The sequence below is a fragment of the Mastigoproctus giganteus genome, chromosome 8 (genome assembly GCF_048544385.1).
Source record: "Mastigoproctus giganteus isolate SK-2022 chromosome 8, ASM4854438v1, whole genome shotgun sequence".
In the NCBI taxonomy this organism is placed as follows: Eukaryota; Metazoa; Arthropoda; class Arachnida; order Uropygi; family Thelyphonidae; genus Mastigoproctus; species Mastigoproctus giganteus.
The window spans coordinates 221,686,121-221,698,749 of NC_143582.1; the positions used below are offsets into that span (position 1 = coordinate 221,686,121).

Sequence of the window (12,629 nt, forward strand, 5' to 3'; positions counted from 1 at the left end):
CACGTGCAGGATGATCTTGGGGGAGCAGTAACTGAACCCTTTGGAGATGAAAGGAGTGTAAGGAATCGTCGTGCTAGACACGCTGTACACTGCAACGAGACTCTCCTAAGGCAGAGGCAACGGCACGTGTGCTGGTAGTAGGATTATTCTGGACGGCATTCAACACACTTTCTTCCATGGCGGGAGTTTACGTCGAATGTGGCTGCCTGCACTACTCCTGTTACCTCTAAATTACCCATAATCGCACAAATTTTGATGCACATGCGCAAACAAATGGTGGTCCGATACATGTCTGTCTGGGAAGCGTTCTCCATAAATTCGTTGAGCGGCTCGTCCATTGCCCTCTGCTAATTCATACACTAGGTGCATGTCTGCCAGCTCACAGTTCATATATCGATGCATGCTCCTCGTGCGGCGACTACTGCTTGAATGAGTAAACCAGAAATTTTCCCTCTCGCGAACTGATGAACAGTGCTGTCTATCGACTTACGGTTACGTTTCAGGTTATGGGTTCCTATACGATACAAATTCCTTTAGATGTTACCTATCTCCCCTAAAAGTTTGTACCAATATTTTTGAGACACCCTGTATATATTAAAAACAGTAGGCAGACCACTTATCCACCAGGAAGTAGGCAACACACAGGCAAGTACATCCCGGTCCGTCCCCGCACACGGGTCTACTATATTGTATGTGTAAGTAACACAAAAATCCCGCACCCACCAGCAGTTGTGCAAGTCTGATGGGTGCCAGCGTCTCCCACTTCTAGGCTGCCCAAACCTAAGAGCAAACAAATATATATATACAGTATATATAATAAAATAATAATAAAAAATAAATAAATAAATAAAAATTTATTCTCCGCAAATCCCCACCTCTCTTTAACCAGCCAGCAGGGAATAATTCCGCTTCAGTAAATTCTACTGATGCCAGCAAACAAAGCAAAACTAATAATAATAAAAAAAAAGATCAGCTTTGGGATACTACAGATTAAAAGGGGGAGGTATTGGAAGAGCTTATCCAGTCCAATAACCTCACTCTGTGGAATACCCCAGGACATCCGCCAACTTTCGTTTCGTCTCTTGGTCAATCCTATATTGACATTACCCATTCAAACTCTGCTTTTGGTAAGGGCATTTCCAGCTGGCTTAGCCATACATCATGGTGCTCGAGTGACCACAATGTCATCACCTTTACGATCTGTCACAGCAACAGTCCTAGGGCTATCAGGTGCTGTTTTGACTTCCCATGGTTTAAAACAAAACATGTTGATTGGAATAGCTTAGATGTAAAGATTAGTGAGCTTATTTCTGAAAAAATAATCGTCCAACTTGGCTCTCTTCCTGCAGATATGCAGGTTACCAGGGTCCAAGAGATTCTAAACACGGTCTGTGAGACCACTCTAAAAAAGAAAAAAACGAAAAATGAACTGTGTTCCATGGTGGACCCCAAATCTCACTATTCTCAAAAGGAACTTATAAAATGCTTGTCGTATTTTTCAGGGAGCTAACAGGCTCAGGGCTGAGATTGACAGATTTGGTGAGTTGTATAAATCCAACAGAAGGAGTTACTTCAATACCATATACCACGAGAAAAAACTCGCCTGGGCAAGGTTTGTCCAGCGCAACATAAAAGATCCATGGGGATTACCCTACAAACAAGATTCATCCCGGTGATGTTTTCTCATCTATTATTGTGAATGTAATGAAACCCTGGACTGGAGCTTGTTAATTAATGCCATTTTGGACGGGTTGCTCCATGAGCACACTGCCCCCTGTGAAAACACTATCCAAATTACAATGAGATTAGATCATTTATCATACCAAGGGCCCCGTGCCGAGGCTCCGTTTTCGGATATTAAGCTGGAATCTGCTATCTCAACCTTAAAGGATGGAAAGTGTCCTGGACCTCCTTGAGGTTTCTGTTCTTAAGAGATTCTAGAAAAATTGCCCATTAATAATATTAAATCTTATGAATGCTTGTCTGTCTTCGGGGTTTTTCGCGTTGCCTTAGAAACAGGCCAGACTTAAACTTCTGCTTATGTCCTTTGACAAACTCTCCAATGATCTGTCCTCTTACAGGCCCATCGTTCTGCTGCCCATCCTTGGCAAAGTCCTAGAAAAATTAATTGTTTCTCGTTTTCTAAATTACTATTTAGATAGAAATCTAAGTTCTCCACTTCAATTCGGGTTTACCCATGGAAGGTCTTCTGTTGATGCTATTCGTCAGGTTCTGAATACTGTTCAAAATTCCACTTCTAAATATGTCCTGAGTCTCTTTGTTGACTTCAAAGGGGAATTTCAATGCTGTTTGGTGGCTGTGTCCTGAGAGGTCCAGAGAGGCTGGGGTCTCTGCTCCCATTTACCACCTTCTTTCGAAATATTTTAATTCTCGCAGCATCACAGTCACTTCAGGATTTTGTTCTGTCACAAGATATGTAACTAGGGGCTGCCCTCAGGTTAAAAAATTTGGAGTCTTGAAGGTCCCGGTTAATCCGATCCCGGTAAATCGAGAGTCTGTTGTATTTAGACTAAATGCACAAGGCATAAATGTTATGGGTCGAAATTATATATATGTTGTAATATATAAACAATAGCCGGCCATAATAAATTATTTGACTACAATAACCCAAATAATTACTTATTCTTGAATTAATGTTTAGAGCTGACACTGGAAGTAGTGCCATACCAAGTCAACTCGTGGCAAAGGTGGTGTAAGCCCCGGTCTCTTCGCCAGGTTCCAAAAATCAGTTTAATATCTCAGGGCCCATTGGACCTCGTATCAGATATTAAGCTGATAACAGATAATACTTAAAAAAAAAAAAAATGAATATCGATAAATAGAATCCAGCATGGATGAATTATATAAAAAAAAAAAAAAAAAAACACTAACGATAACCAACTGAAGCTATTGCCAGTTGTGTAAAAAATATTATTCTGATACATGATTCGATGATATTCTAGTAAGAAATTTATTTCTTAATGATAATCCATTAATAAGCTAAGTAATTTACGATTTTCGTTATTTTCCCCTCCCAAATAGTTCCCGAAAGCTTCACATATACATAGACATTTCCTTGGGGAAGGGGGGGGGGGGAGAATGGGAAGACATTGAATGGTAATTGGCTTAAGGGCATTCCGGAGACTAGTAAAACATTCTGAAAATTGTATGGCTCTTGACTTTTCTTACTAAAATAATCCTAGAAGAAATGTCAGATCGACACCTAATTTTCAGCATTTCTTTGGGGGGGGGGGGGGGCGACCTGATTTTTGCTAAGGAAGTAATGGTTCAAACATCCGAAACATATTTTCCATTTATGTACATAGATTTGAACTGGAAATTAAAAAAAAAAAGAGCCGATTGGTACTATTTTAATGAAATTTCGCATGGTTCCAATAAATCTATCTAAAGAACCTAAATATAAAATATGAAAATCCATGCGGATAGATGGGCATTAGGCGCTTTACCTATTTGTGAACGAGTCAAAATGACTGAAAATATGGCAAATCATGAATTACTGAAAATGCAACAAAATCTCTTATGCACCACATTGAGCAATTCAGCTCAGAATAACAAGTTCTTGTCACAGCCAGTTTGCAGTGCAATCACAGGTTCACGCTCGCTGGGAATGCTGGGACTTTGGGAAGCCATGCTATATTATCATCAAATAAACGAAAACTTGTATTAAAGTTTTTTTTTTTTTTTTTTTTTTTTAATTTTAACTACAGCATCTTTTCTTATTGTGACTTTAGAATAAAGAACGTTAAAAGAATAGACAATAAATTACTATTTCTAAATGCAGATTATCATACCAGAGTTTTTTTTCCCTTTACCTCTCAGTGCAGAAATCCGTTGAAATGGAAACGTAAGAGATTTTACAATGTCCCTTACCCTGCTATGCCGATACTTTGTGGTGCGATGGTGATTTTTTCTTTCGTTTTCGATGTCTAATCCGCAGTGAGGACATTTAATTATTTCTGAGATATGCCTGCCACCAAGTAATCCTACTCCTCCTACATGTCCCATTTTATGAGGCGCTAATTCATTTGATCTGTCCGATAAGTACAAGCTGGAGAAGCTGGAGGAAGAAGATGACGAAGAAGACGATGAACCGTGCAAAGTAGTTGCTGCTGTAGCGAAAGAGTTCGTGTCTTCTGAGTCACAATCCAAAAGAGTTACATTTGTGAGGTCGAGTTCGGGTTTCGAAAAATCCGCTTTTTCATTCTTAATGAAATCCTTCTTCAACGAAAACCGTATCGGAGATTTTTGTCTGTTATAAGTTTCCTCTCTTTGTTCATCTGTTGCAAAATTAACTTCACTGAGGCCTTCTGTAGAATTACTAGACACACTGTTGTCAGAGCGATTTAGTGAAACAAATTTTGGCTTAACAGAATTAAAATTATCGTAGTAATCAAAAAGTTTAAGATGTGATGAAACATATTCTGCCCAAGTAAAGCGCTTTCCGTAACGTTTGTACTGCTCGTCAATATGATTGTAGTACCTTATATAACGGGATATATCTGATACACTGCTTGTGTATCTTATTTCTTTAATAAAAGTATTATCTTCGTGAGAGTCCCAAAGTTCTCCAGGTAAACTGCAAATGTCTAGATCATCCTCGCTTGTTTCAGAGATGTCAACATCATACTGGCTGTCAAGCTTATTTAGTAACATAATTTCACTACTTACTTAGTAACATAATTCCGCTACTGAAAACAAATAAATTAATTATTAACTATCATATCCCTTGAATTAAAAAAAAAAAAAAGTAACGGAAGTAAATTATAACACTAATTATTATTCACCATGGCTGCACGCTTTCAAATGTTGCATAGAACGCTGGTCAAATATATCGTCTGAATTTAAAACTTCACTAATAAAAATAATTAACCGCCAGGATAACAGAAAAGTAAAACTTGTGCTTTATTATAAATATTATATAAAAATTATATAAATATAATAATTATAAGAAACTATGAAAAAAAATATATATATACAGGGTGTTTCAGTTAAACGTTTCAGAACTTCTAAGAGGGGTAGGGTACATCCTGACAACTCGAAATCATATAGCAATGTGGGGTCGGAAATGCTTTCCTGAAGCGGTGTTGTACACAGAAGCACCATAAAGAAAAGAGACCGTAAGTGAGAAATCGTTTTAATAATACATGAAAAGAAGCAAAAGGTACATGGATTAAAGTAAGTGTTCGAAGTTTCTTCCACGGGCTACAATGCACGCCTCACATCTCCGACGCATGGACATCCGAACATTCTGGAATACTCCAGGCGAATTTCGAATTTCTTCGGCAGCTACTGCGATTCTTGCAACCAGCTCCTCAGCATTGTCAACAGGGGTGTCATAAACTAGCGATTTCATATGACCCCAGAAATAAAAATCAAGACATGATAGGTCAGGTGACCGAGCAGGCCAACGCACGGGACCACCACGTCCGATCCACTGTTGACCAAATGTGACATCCAGGTAGTTACGAACATCTCCGCTATAATGGGCAGGGGCTCCATCGTGTTGGAACCACATTGTCTGTTGCGTCGATGCAGAAATCTGTTCATCTCTCAAAAGTTGTGGCAATACTTGCTGCAGAAAGATCAAGTAGATAGGTCCGGTTAGACGACACGGTAACAGGTAAGGTCCGATGAGGTGATCTCCCATAATACCGGCCCATACATTGACCGAAAATCGAATCTGTGCTGCACGACGTCGTATTGCATGCGGGTTCTCGACCGCCCAGATATGGTCGTTATGCGTGTTGAAAATTCCTTCCCTTGTGAAGGATGCCTCATCGGAAAACAACACTTCAGCAGGAAAAAGGGGATTTGTAGCACATTTTCCAAGGTACCACTGTGCGAAAGCAAAACGAGGTGCATAATCCTCCGGTTGCTGTGTCTGGACACGCTGCCTGGAGTATTCCAGAATGTTCGGATGTCCATGCGTCGGAGATGTGAGGCGTGCATTGTAGCCTGTGGAAGAAACTTCGAACACTTACTTTAATCCATGTACCTTTTGCTTCTTTTCATGTATTATTAAAACGATTTCTCACTTACGGTCTCTTTTCTTTATGGTGCTTCTGTGTACAACACCGCTTCAGGAAAGCATTTCCGACCCCACATTGCTATATGATTTCGAGTTGTCAGGATGTACCCTACCCCTCTTAGAAGTTCTGAAACGTTTAACTGAAACACCCTGTATATATATATATATAATATTGGACATTATTAGCTAGAGATTGAGAGGGGAAGAGGGATAATGTGCCACTTCACTGAAGATTAAAATAATAATAATAAAATAAATAGTGCAAAACTAATTGAATAATACATATGTATATATATTCCGAATCGTTTTCAGATTACTTCGGGCGTAGTTGAACCAGCGGACACAGCTGAATTATTGCGGTGCAGTAAGTAAGGGGAATCTACTGCATTATGCTTCCCAAGAATAATCACCATGGCTAGTAGTGGACTAGAAGATCAGCTGAGGGTTCTTTTCATTTCGCTCAAGACAGAGAGAAGTACAGCGTGGTGATCACCAACCTCCAATACGAGACGGCATCAAAAGATGAACAAACAACAGATTTCAGCAGAAGAAATATTGAAGGGAAAGAGGCTTTGATATAATACAGTCAGACGACCTCTGGAAATCAGGCGAAAACCAGTTGTAATCAGCCTCCTGCACTAAGTGGGGCTCTGCTGTAGTCACCTTTCCTCTTCAAGAGCATCTCGTGGGATGCATGATGACTCTTCCTATGAGTAAAGCCCCGGCCCCTTTCAAAATCGGCCATGTGGTAGGAAATGGCATACCACCACATTATCTGATGCCACAGAGACCATAACAAAACCAACTCCAAAAACTGCTGTTAAAGGAAGACCTGCAACAAGGTAGAAGGACGGGATCAGTGAACTTTTGGGCGTGACATTTTGCGATGCCGCTCGTATAGCATATGATCGATGCAGTTGGAGGATTTTGTTGGTGACCACAACAGCTCCTCAGGGAACTATGTGACTGGAAGAAGATATATATATATATATATATATATATATATATAATAAAAATATATATTAACTATTATAATTAATATTCTCCATCATTTCACGATTATGAAATTTGTGATCATTTCACGATTATGAAATTTGTGATTAATTTACAATCCTTAAGCGTTATTATCAGGTTTTGGAATATATCATCATCTATCATCGTTCCACTATTCCACGAGTCGACGTATGAAGCCTTGCAACCAAGCGCTGACCGTGTACTTCTATACATCATTGATTTCACCCCAGTTTCCTCCTTTCTTAATGACGTCGGTCTTTATCGTGTCCTGCCACCTCATCCTTGGGCTTTTGTAAATAAAACATTCTTCTTTGCAAACGCATCTCGTTCATCCTCTTGATATGTCCAAACCATTTCTAACGGGACCTCTCAGTCCTATTCTGGAGTTTTTCAACCTGAATTCTCTCCCTAATCACATCATCTCTGATTTTGTCACATCTTGTCTTTACGGCTATGCTCCTCACGAATCTCATTTCTACCCCTTGCTTTCTGCTTTCAGCTTTTTACCTCATAGTCCAAGTTTCAGATGCATACACAATTAGTACGTAATAGGTTTGATATATAGTCATCTTACACTTCAGTGGTATGTTCCTCTTCTATATATATATATATATATATTGTTGATTCTGAAAACTCGTTTTAATGGATGCTGTGCATAACTTCTAAATTATTTTGAACCTAAAATTTCTTGTAATGATGTTTTAAACTTATTAAGAATTAACTTTTTGGTGAAACCAAAAAAAAAATTGTATTTCTTAATTTCCTTGCTTCTTAACTAGTAAAGTTATTTACGTCCGTCCATACTAGATAAAAAAAAAAAGAGAAAAAAAAAGGCCGAACTGCAATGTGGAAACTACGCAGGTATGCAGACACAGGGAAAAACGTGGCAAGAAGGGAACTTTTGAATAAAAATATTGAACAACATTTTCGATAATTAAATAATTAAAAGAAATTTTAAATCTTGCAACTGCAAAAACTTACTAACCTACCTGCTTTAACATTTGAATGGCATGCTTAGATTATCTTTCATCTAAATGCCGAAAATGAAAGGGCTTCACCTACATGAGGTATTAGAATATATTTATTATTAAATAAAATATAAAACTAACGTATTCTGCTTATATTTTCTTCAGTCGTTGTAATCTTGTTGTTGTCCCTTCACAAAATGTGCCTTTTTCTCTTTGCATGTTTTTTGTGAGGGTGCAAGAAAAAGATTACAATTGCCGAAAACACGGATGAGAGTATATAAGGGTATCTGTAAGATCCTGTGAAACAAATCCCCAAGTGACCAAGAGATTGGCTGTCGCCGTGTAATGCGACGACGAAGGGCGTTCCACACATGTTTATCGGATTTAAGTCTGTGATCGCGCTGGCTATGGCAGCCATTGGATATCTTTAGTTTCAAGATATTCTTAGCATTAGTATTATATTTAAGCTATCAACTTCTACAACGACAGATGGAAGTTTGTTCCGGCAATCAACCACCCGCTGGTTAAAAGCAAACTTCCGCAGATCTATCCTAAAACCGTCTTTCCTCAATTTGAATTTATGCCTTCTCAGGTGATTATTCTGAGCAAGAGGAAGAATCCCATCAGCATTGAGCAGCTCAAGCCATTGCACAAAATGGTTTTTCACAAAAAAGCAGCTCAAACAATTACTCAAAGCAGCACAAACTAGGCTTTATACACCTCATTCCGATCACCACGCATGTGCCTAGTCTCCAGACACTGTAATTTGCAAAATTAAGCATTTCTTCGTAAGAGCAACCCTTTGTTCCACTCACTAATCTTGATGCCCTTCTCTGTACTCGCTCCAAGAGCTCTACATCCTTCTTAAAATGAGGCTTAAGACCTGTATACAGTACTCAAAATGTGGCCTGACCATTGCCTTATACAAGGGCATAATCATATCCTTATCCCTGCTAGAAAAATTCCTGTATATCATTGACAAGACACCATGAGCTACTCTAGCAGACCGTTGGCACTGTCAGAAAACTTCATATACAATCAACATCATAAACCTGATATACCATCATCATCAATATCATTTATAAATAACTAAAACAATAATGGACACAACACTGAACCCAGAGGGACTCCACTAATTACATTAGTCCACGAAGAGCAGTGTCCATTGATTACCACTCTCTGTCTCCTCCCACTCAACCATCCCTTTATCCATAGCAGCAATTTGGCCTCCAATGCCACACGGCTCCAATTTGTGCGGCAGTCTTCCATGTGCAACAGTATCAAAGTCTTTTCTAAGATCCAAATCTATGATATCAAAGTTATTCTTTGCATCCAGTTCCTTTGTGACTACATCATAGTATCCAATCAAATTAGTCAGACAAGACTTCCCTTTAACAAACCCATGCTGTGTCCGATCTATAACTGAAGTCTTGTCTAGATGATCCTGCAATGCTTCTTTAACCAGTGCGTCCATTAATTTCCCTGGAACAGAAGTTAACCTGATAAGTCTGTAATTGCATGTGTCTCCCTTTGATCCTCCTTTGTGGATTGGGGTCACATTTGCACTTCTCCAGTCCATAGGTACCTCCTCTGAGTCCAGGGAACTCTCATAATTATGGCTAAGGGTTTGCTTACTTCCTTTGCCGTCTCTTTTGTTTCTTGTGTTTATCTTCAACAATTTCTCCTCCACTTTACTCTCAGTTATCACAAGATTATATAGCTTATTGCCAGAGTTGAATATATCTCCGGCTTTCCGCTCCCTAAATAACTCCTCATGTGTGAATGTCGATACAAAATATTCATTCAGTTTGTTAGCTACCTGAACAGAATCATCAACAGTTGAACCATCAATATCAAGTGGACCAATCTGATTCATCCCCTTCCCTCTAGAGTTTCATAAGTAAAGAACTCTTTGCTGTTTTTCTTTGCATCCTTTGCCGAAGATTTCCCATAATCTGCCTTCGCCTGACTAGCCTCCTTTGTAATTTGGTTACAGAACAGCTTATATCTATCATAGGCTTCTGTATCACATGTTAATTTATATGTATCCCATGCACTTTTCTTCTCTGTCATGTCTAATTAGTTCATATGACATCCATTTAGGCCTAAATCTTGAACAATATTTCTTTATTGGTATGAAAAGCCTAGTGGCTTCCAAGACTAATTCTTTGACTGCTTCCCATTTTTAATTTGCTGTTGGTAACATCATCAGTTGGTTCCACCGTATAGAATTTAAATACTGTCTCAGACCACCGTAGTCACCTTAACGAAAGCAAAAACCCTTCCCTTTCCCCTTGATGGTAGTTACCCCTTTGAGTAAATCCCACTTCAGCACACTGTGAGCACTGCCACGTAGTGGTTCCTTTATCTGCAGATTCTTGATACATGAAGAATCTGATTATCATACTTGATCTGATTATCACTATTGATAATCAGATCAAGAGTATTACTCCCTTTAGTTGCCTCCCCAACATGCTGATGTAGAAAACGATCATACAATAAATCCACAAAAGCCTTGTTAAAGCCGAGTGACCAACCCACAAATTCCAGTCAATATGCGGGAAATTAAAATCCCCCATTATAAGGCACTTTAATTTACTGGCCTACTCTATTTCTCTGCACAAGTTCTCATTATACTCATCAGGTTCATTAGGCCTATAGCACATACCTATTCTCATTTTTCCTTTCCCAATGCTTATGTCACACCAAACAGACTCAACATTGCGTTGTCCACCAACATCAGTTGGATGCACTTCCTTAGATTTTATGTGTTTCTTAACTAATAGCATAATCTCTCCTTTCCTGTCCTATCTATCCTTTCTATACACATTGTACTCCCCAAATTCGAGTTGTGCACTTCTTATGTCTGTGTGACACCATGTCTCTGATATCCCAACAAGATCTGCCTTTGATGTCTTGACTAGCACTTCAAGCTCATCGAATTTATTAACTATATTCCTAGCATTGGTGTGCATGCAAGTATACATGCTCCTGTTTCTACTCTTAGTTACCCTAACACTGTCCATGTTTCACTTTGACTTGTTCCACAATGACTACCAGCAGTCCTGGAAATCCCCATTGCCTTGCTATCCAGGCTGCTGCTCAATTGCATTTCAACAGAAGTAGTGCAAGAATCACTTTTAGATCTCCCAGCGGCTACTGTTAATCTATTAGTCCGTGTATTCCCCCCCAAGCTAGCAGTTTTCCGACCCACCTAACTCTGCCTCGATAGCATCAGCAAATATTTTTGCACCCTTTTTATTTAAGTGTATCCCATCCCTGTAGAAGCAGTCTCTCCTGTTAACAAGCACAGACCAGATTGAGAAAAATTCTACCCCTTGAGCCTTGCATAATCTGTCCAGGGCCGAATTGATCGATAAGGCTCTCATCATATACTCCCTCCTATCGAGTCTGGGCAGAATTGCAGACACTTTCAAATTCAACCCTAACTCACAGCTTTTTTTCAACAATGATTTGTACTTTGTAAGTAATTCCGCCGGTCTCCTAATCTTAATATCATTAGTGCTATCGTGTACGGGAATATCACCCTTTGTGCTCTTGAAGGATGATATCTGCCCTACAACTTCGTCAACCTTTGCCCCTGGCGGACATACCCTGGTCCTGTTCCATCTATCCTTTCTGCACAATATGCTTCCCGTTTCCCTGACAAGAGAGTCACGTACAACAACTAGTTCCTTTGGGATCAGCGCATTCTGCCTTGTGGGTTGCCGCTGTGTTGCGTGATGTTCAAGTACAAGCTCTGGCATTGATGTGGGCAGCTGAGAGCTTGATGGGTCCCTCAGTTTCTTCCACCACTTGAGCCCTATGTACTGTGACGTTACCGTGAGCGAAAAGAAAATCTAGGTCAACTGCACCTCTATGAAGTCGCACATTGGGTTCGTGATCTCTTCTCGGTACCTTTGCGCAGTTAGGGTACCCCTACAAAAAACATGAAGGAGGGTATGGCCGTCGATCGTTGTTCCATTTCACTCATCCATGTTTGTCTATTTTGATCAAAGAGACCCCCAGCGCCAGGTAAGTATCCATGTTTGTCTAGTTCTTCCTTTAACTTCTCGACCTCCACTATGACCGGTGGAATTTTATGATGTGAGAGTCAACCTTAAATGATTACCTCTACCCATATATTTATTTTGTCTGTGAATTGCGTGTGTTCTCTGGTCGATTTGCCTGTTTGCTGGACGAAAAAACTCCAGGTTCTGGGGGAAAAACCTTGCTATCTACGCCTCAGACCGACTAACTCAGCCACGGAGTGAAAAAAGCCCACTAAAGTTCCTCGCGTTATCGACGGGATTCGAACCCTGGCCTTTTCCACCTGGTGTGGGGAGGAAGGTGACAATACCACTTTGCTACCCGCGCAGACTACGATAGGTGGAAGTTTGTTCCAACAATTAACCACCAGCTGGCTAAAGCAGGCCGCTGAAACCATATGCAACCATTGGTCGGACTACTCTTTCAAAACTTCTGATGTCAATGTTCACTCAGATCGTGTCAATGAAATTATTCTTTTAGGAATGGACAAGAATTCATGTAGAAATCTTGTAGGTGTTGTAGTTGAATCAACCGATAACTGAGATTCT

At 39.7% G+C, this 12,629-nt stretch overlaps 1 non-coding gene across 1 annotated transcript; it reads right to left on the bottom strand.

Annotated features, from left to right (window-relative positions):
• Positions 1-2,654: 2,654 nt before the first annotated feature.
• Positions 2,655-2,837, bottom strand: LOC150082348 (U2 spliceosomal RNA). The gene has a single exon (XR_016547331.1). It is a non-coding gene; the product is annotated as a U2 spliceosomal RNA (small nuclear RNA).
• Positions 2,838-12,629: the final 9,792 nt, after the last annotated feature.